The sequence below is a fragment of the Triticum aestivum genome, chromosome 5B, assembly GCF_018294505.1.
Source record: "Triticum aestivum cultivar Chinese Spring chromosome 5B, IWGSC CS RefSeq v2.1, whole genome shotgun sequence".
NCBI lineage: Eukaryota > Viridiplantae > Streptophyta > Magnoliopsida > Poales > Poaceae > Triticum > Triticum aestivum.
This window is the reverse complement of record NC_057807.1, coordinates 666,233,652-666,241,793: the sequence shown is the minus strand read 5'-3', so window position 1 is coordinate 666,241,793 and position 8,142 is coordinate 666,233,652.

The following is an 8,142-nucleotide window of genomic DNA, read 5'->3' as shown; positions in this document are numbered from 1 at the left end:
TGGCTAGGTACCCGGCCTGCCGGAGCTTCTTGATGTCCTTCTCCTTGACGGAGGAGGCCATCCACTTGCCTGCTGCTCTGGATCCGGACGCGATTGGAGTGCTTTTTTGGGTGGAGAATGCGAAAGCTTGGGTGCTGGAGCTCTATAATGGATAGGCAGAGGAAGGAGAAGGCGTGGGTAAATTAGGATGAATCCTTATCCCTTTATAAAGGCAGTAAAAGTCATGCGCCTCCCCACTCACCTTGGAATTCGCTTACTCCCCATGCGCCGTGTAGGTGACACGGTTGGGTTACCCATGCCTGTATTGATGCGAATCCCGTGATAGGGGGACACAATCTCTGCTTTGACATGACATGCCAATGATACCGCACCTCGAAATACGGAGGAGCAGGATAAAAACGGTTCGAATAAAGACCGGGATGAGGCGTGATGTCACGTTATGAAAAAGTTATCAGCAGATTGGACTCATGGAATATTATACTCTCTATGGTGGTATATGGAATTTGTTTTGTAGAGCCGGACACGATTCTTGTGTTCAAGATCTACTTTGAAGTATTCGGAGAAGGAACCCGCCTTGCAATGCCGAAGACAATCTGCACGCCGGACTCATCGTCATTGAAGCCTAGTTCAGGGGCTACTGAGGGAGTCCTGGATTAAGGGGTCCTCAGACAGCCGGACTACATGCATGGGCCGGACTGTTGGGCTATGAAGGTACAAGATAGAAGACTCCGTCCCGTGTCCGGATGGGACTCTCCTTTGCATGGAAGGCAAGCTTGGAGATTCGGATATGTAGATTCCTTTCTCTGTAACCGACCTTGTGTAACCCTAGCCCCCTCCGGTGTCTATATAAACTGGAGGGTTTAGTCCGTAGGACAAGAACAATCACAATCATAGGCTAGCTTTTAGAGTTTAGCCATTATGATCTCGTGGTAGATCAACTCTTGTAATACTCATATTCATCAAGATCAATCAAGCAGGAAGTAGGGTATTACCTCCATAGAGAGGGTCTGAACCTGGGTAAACATTCTGTCCCCCGCCTCCTGTTACCATCAGCCTTAGACGCACAGCTCGGGACCCCCTACCCGAAATCCGCCGGTTCTGACACCGACAACGAGGATGCGGCATAGGCATCGTCGACGTCGATGCGGGAATAATTGCTTTAACTAAAAAAGTAAACTAGTTCTATTGATTTTCGTACTAAAAATAAAATAGTTGTATTAATTCAACTATTTCAACTAAGCACTTACTATAAATAAAAATTAACTAGTTCTTACTAAAAATAAACTAGTTCAACTAGTTCTATTAATTTTCTTACTAAAAAAACTAGTTCTATTAATTCAACTAGTTCTTACTAAAAATAAACTAGTTCAACTAGTTCTATTAATTTTCTTACTAAAAAAACTAGTTCTATTAATTCAACTAGTTCTTACTAAAAATAAACTAGTTCAACTAGTTCTATTAATTTTCTTACTAAAAAAACTAGTTCTATTAATTCAACTAGTTCTTACTAAAAATAAACTAGTTTTATTAATATTCTTACTAATTCTATTAAACACTTACTAAAAACAGTAAAAAAACTATATTGAATTTTTTTCTCTAAACTAAACACTACTGCCCTAGTTAAACCATACTGCCCTAACCCTACTGCCCTAGTTCTTAAGCATCTACAAGTACTAACTAATTAGATGAACCCTACCTAGGTACTTAAGCATCTACAACTACTTAAGCACCCATTGATGCACCCTAGGAATTTGTCCTAAAAACTAACTAAGCATCTACAACTACTGCCCTAATTAACATCTAGTTTACAATTAAGCATCTACAACTACTGCCCTAATTAGCATCTAATTTGATGAACCCTAACTAATTAGATGAACTCTAAAATTTGATGAACCCTAGGAACCCTAGCAAGGCAGAGGTAGGGGAGGAGGAGGAGGAGGAGGAGGAGGAGGAGGAGGAGATGTAGGCATTCTCACCTCGGGCGCCGTTGGAGTTAGGGAGCAACCGAGGGAGGGGTATGCGGCGTCGAGGTCGGGGTCGGGGTCAGGGGCTAGGGTGCGCGGCGGAGGGCGGCGATGTAGGGGGGCGTTGAGGTCACGGTCGGGGGCGGCATCGAGGGCATGCGGAGGGTGACAGGAGAGCGCGCGGTGGCCGACGATGATGTAGGGTGATGACAACGGCGATAGCAGAGGAGTTGGATTTGGGGGAAGTGGCCGTGGGGAAGAAGAACTGCGTGCAGTTAAGTCAAAATAGCAGTAGCGCGTGCCATGGAAAGCGCTACTGCTAAGTTAGCTATAGCGCATGTCCTGTAAGCATGCTGCTGCTATGCCCTTCTCCTTTATCTTTCTTTTTCATTTATTTTCCTTCACATTTTCTTTTGGGCCATTTGCATTTCTGTCCCTAACTCGAACCACCTAATCAGATATACCCCTAATTCCAAAGCCTGCTCAAAAATGCCCCTCCATTGTCATGTGCCCTCAAAGAAATGCCCCTCTGAGTCGTTTCCGTCCAGTCAAGGTTGTTTGACCGGTAACGAGCCTTTTCTTTGACATTTTTGCCCCTCCTTCCTTACATATGGGTCCAACTAACCGGTTCACTCCCTCTCCCCTCTTTCTTCTTCCTAGCAACAACAGGGGAATTTTTGAGCAAGCATTGGATTCGGCGTTTCCGCACTCGGAGAGAGAGGGGCAGGCCGGCACGGCGTGGTGAGCGATGGGTACGTCGGGCATGGCGGGCATGTCTTCTATGAGCTTGTCGGTGGCCGCCAATGTAAGTTTTAGTGTCGATTTGGGGGATATTGCGGAATTAGGGTTCATTAATTTGGGTTTTTTGTTTATAGGTTGATGGTGTCGGGATAGTTTAGTTGCAATCAGAGTTTTACATCCCCGTTCTGACATTCTGTGGCCTTGAGGTTCGGTCAACGGGGCGGTGCCCTGGCCACGGGCTTATTCCTGCTCGTCGCATCTGATGACCCACAAGTATAGGGGATCGCAATAGTTTTCGAGGGTAGAGTATTCAACCCAAATTTATTGATTCGACACAAGGGGAGCCAAAGAATATTCTCAAGTATTATCAGTTGAGTTGTCAATTCAACCACACCTGGATAACTTAATATCTGCAGCAAAGTATTTAGTAGCAAAGTAGTATGGAAGTAACGGTAACAATGGCAAAAGTAGCAGTAGTAGTTTTATAATAATTGTAACAGTGGCAACCGTAAAGTAACTAAACAAAGAACAATATGTGAAAAGCTCGTAGGCATTGGATCAGTGATGGATAATTATCTCGGATGCGATTCCTCATGTAATAGTTATAACATAGGGTGACACAAAACTAGCTACAGTTCATCAATGTAATGTAGGCATGTATTCCGAATATAGTCATACGTGCTTATGGAAAAGAACTTGCATGACATCTTTTGTCCTACCCTCCCGTGGTAGCGGGGTCCTACTGGAAACTAAGGGATATTAAGGCTTCCTTTTAAGAGAGTACCAGACCAAAGCATTAACACTTAGTCAATACATGAACTCCTCAAACCTCGGTGTAAGTATCCCGATTATTGTCACTTCGGGGTTAACAGATCATAACACATAATAGGTGACTATAGACTTGCAAGATAGGATCAAGAACTCACATATATTCATGAAAACATAATAGGTTCAGATCTGAGATCATGGCACTCGGGCCCTAGTGACATAGCAACATCAATCTCAGAACATAGTGGATACTAGGGATCAAACCCTAACAAAACTAACTTGATTACATGGTAAATCTCATCCAACCCATCACCGTCCAGCAAGCCTATGATGGAATTACTCACGCACGGCGGTGAGCATCATGAAATTAGTGGTGGAGGATGGTTGATGATGACGACGGCAACAGATTCCCCTCTCTAGAGCCCCGAACGGACTCCAGATCAGCCCTCCCTAGAGAGTTTAGGGCTTGGCGGCGGCTCCATATCGTGAAACGTGATGAATCCTTCTCTCTTTTTTTTTTCTACCCGAACGTGAATATGGAGTTGGAGTTGAGGTCGGTGGAGCACCAGGGGTCCCACGAGGCAGGGGGCGCGCCCAAGGGGGGCGCCCCCCACCCTCATGGACAGGGTGTGGGCCCCCTAGCCTTGATTCTTTTGCCAATATTTTTTATTAATTAAAAAAATAACTTCCGTGGAGTTTCAGGTCATTCCGAGAACTTCTATTTCTGCACAAAAATAACACCATGGCAATACTGCTGAAAACAACGTCAGTCCGGGTTAGTTCCATTCAAATCATGCAAGTTAGAGTCCAAAGCAAGGGCAAAAGTGTATGGAAAAGTAGATACAACGGAGATGTATCAACTCCCCCAAGCTTAAACCTTTGCTTGTCCTCAAGCAATTCAGTTGATAAACTGAAAGTGATAAAGAAAAACTTTTACAAACTCTGTTTGCTCTTGTTGTAAATATGTAAACCCAGCATTCAAGTTTTCAGCAAAGATTATGAACTAACCATATTCACAATAACACTTAGGTCTCATGTTTACTCCTATCAATGGCCTAATTAACCAGCGAGCAATAATAATAAAACTCGGATGACAACACTTTCTGAAAACAATCATAATATGATATAAGAAGATGGTATCTCGCTAGCCCTTTCTGAGACCGCAAAACATAAATGCAGAGCACCATTAAAGATCAAGGGCTGACTACACATTGTAATTCATGGTAAAAGAGATCCAGTCATAGTCATACCCGATATAAACTACTAGTAATGCATGCAACTGACAGAGGTGCTCTCCAACTGGTGCTTTTTAAATAAGAGGGTGATGACTCAACATAAAAGTAAATAGATAGGCCCTTCTAGAGGGAAACAGGGATTTGTAGAGGTGCCAGAGCTCGATTTTTGAAACAGAGATAATAATATTTTGGGTGGTATACTTTCATTGTCAACATAACAACCAAAAGATCTTGATATCTTCCATGCTACACACATTATAGGCGGTTCCCAAACAGAGTGGTAAAGTTTATACTCCCCCCTCCACCAACAAGCATCAATCCATGGCTTTCCCGGGTGCCTCCAACTAACAACAATTCTGGGGGAGTTTTGTTTGCAATTATTTTGATTTGATTTGAGCATGGGACTGGGCATCCCGGTGACCAGCCATTTTCTTGTGAGTGAGGAGCGGAGTCCACTCCTCTTGAGAATAACCCTCCTAGCATGGAAGATACAGACAACCCTAGTTGATACATGAGTTGTTCGAGCATACAAAACAGAATTTCATTTGAAGTTTTGGAGTTTGGCACATACAAATTTACTTGGAATGGCAGGTAGATACCAGATATAGGAAGGTATAGTGGACTCATATGGAATAACTTTGCGGTTTATGGAAGTGGATGCACAAGCAGTATTCCTGCTTAGTACAAGTGAAGGCTAGAAAAAGACTGGGAAGCGACCAACTAGAGAGTGACAACAGTCATGAACATGCATTAAAATTAATAGACACTGAGTGCAAGCATGAGTAGGATATAATCTACCACGAACATAAATATCGTGGAGGCTATGTTCATTTTGTATCAACTACATGCGTGAACATGTGCCAAGTCAAGCCACTCGAATCATTCAAAGGAGGATACCACCCTATCATACCACATCACAACCATTTTAATAGCATGTTGGCACGCAAGGTAAACCATTATAAATTCCTAGCTAATTAAGCATGACATAAGCAACTATAATCTCTAATTGTGATTGCAAACATGTTTGTTCATAATAAGCTGAATCAGGAATGATGAACTAATCACATTTACAAAAACAAGATAGGTCGAGTTCATACCAGCTTCTCTCATCTCAATCAGTCCATCATATGTCGTCATTATTGCCTTTCACTTGCACGACCAAACAGTGTGGATAATAATAATAGTGCATGTGCATTGGACTAAGCTGGAATCTACAAGCATTCAATTCAAGGGACAAGACAAAGTAATATGGGCTCTTGGTTAAATCAACAAGAATGCATATGAGAGCCACTCAACATTTTCATCAAGGTCTTCTCCTTTCGACCCCCAAAGAAAAGAAATAGAAATAAAACTATTTACACGAGAAAGCTCCCAACAAGCAAAAGAAGAACGATAAATCTTTTTGTGTTTTCTTTTAATTACTACTACTACAAGCATGGAAAGTAAACTAGCTAAAAAGCTATTACTAATTTTTTTTGTTTTTCTTAAGGTTATTCAAACACACAAGAAGAAAGCCAGAAAAGAAAATAAACTAGCATGGATAGTACAATGAAAAAGTATGAGCACCGACAACTAGAATGAGTGTGTGAACATGAATGTAATGTCGGTGAGAAATACGTACTCCCCCAAGCTTAGGCTTTTGGCCTAAGTTGGTCTATGCCCATGGGTCAAAGTCGTAACTGGGGTTGTACCGAGATGCAGCCGCTATTGCCTCATGAGCTGCAGCTTGGAGGCGGGCTGCCTCCGTCGTCCTCTCATATTCATTCGCCTCCTCCCAGGTTATAAAGTGTCTCCCTTTTGCCTGAAAGTCAAAGAAAGTAGGAGCAGGGAGAGCAATATGGACAATATGCTGTCTGTCAAAGATTAGTCGATACTGGAGGAACTGTTCATTCCTCTCAAGAAATTGATGGCTAACCATGGCATTATAATCTAGGTAAGCAGGAAGCAACTCTCTATCAAATTCATGTAGGGGTACCCCAAGATAATTAGCTATACGGGTTGCATAAATCCCACCAAACAGGTTTCCAAATAAACCATTATTATGCAACCTACATGCAATGATGGCCCCCAGGTTATATTTTTTTATCTCCTAACACCGCACTCCTGAGAACACTAAGATCAGGAACACACATGTGACATGCTTCATCCTTACCATTTATGCATCTACCTATAAGGAGAGAAAAATAATGTATAGCAGGAAAATGAATGCTCCCTATGGTAGCTTGTGCTATTTATCTGGATTCCCCCACAGTGATACTAGCAAGAAAATCTTTAAATTCAGATTTGCAAGGTTCACTAGCACTACCCCATTGTGGGAGTTTACAAGCAGTAGTAAAATGTTCTAAGTCCATGGTATAAGATTTATCATAAAGACCAAATAGGACATTGTGAGAATTGCGCGAAGATGTAAATTTAAGCCTTCTCACAAAGGAATCAGTTAAATGGTAGTATTGAGGGCAGTTATCTTGCATGAAGTCCTCAAGGTCGGCATTACGCACATATGTATCAAATTCATCCTTGATGCTTTCTTTGACCAAAAACTCCTCTGACGGTCATTCAAAAGGCCGCACGTAAGCTTCCCTTGGCGGTTCATCATCCTGCTCACGTATTGCAAGCCTGGGTCCTTGCTTCCTTGAAGAACCACCTTGATACATTTTCCTAGACATCTCTCTTTCTCTGAAAAATTTCTGAAATTTTTAGTAACTCAAAATAAAAGTAAACCAAACTCAATAAAATTGATAGCAACTACTTCCACAAGTGCCTACAGACTAAATCATGCATTAGAACTACTTGGGACCAAATAAATTTGACATGCAAGCTCAAGAACAGGGTCACCTTAGTAGCAAAAAATTGCAATGAGTAAAGCACTAGAACAAAAACTAATTGGACCATCGGAGGAGTCACATACCAAAGAACAATCTCCCAAAGCAGTTTCGTGAATGGAGCTTTGAGCAAGGAGGTCGAAAATGGTAGCAGGTTGAGCTAGAACTCGTGCTTGAGCTGGTTGGTGATTTTTTGGGGAGGAAGAAGAAGTGTGTGGCTGCAGGAACAAGTGGAGGGGGCCACCAAGGGCCCACGAGGCAGGGGGCGCGCCACGGGGGCGGGGGGGGGGGGGGCGCCCTGGACCCTCGTGACTAGGTGTTGGCTCCCTCTGGTGTGTTCTCGGTGCCAGATGTTCTCAAATATTCCAAAAAATCATATTTAATTTGCAGGGCATTTGGAGAACTTTTATTTTCGGGGTATTTTTTATTACATGGATAATTCAGAAAACAGACATAAAATACTATTTCTACATTATTTAATCTAAATACTACAAAGTAAAAGGAATCCACTAACAAGGTTGATCAAGTCTTGTTAACAAACTCATTCCGAATCGCATGAAACCGGAGAAATTTCGAAATGACACTAGGTTACCTCAACGGGGATATGTACAT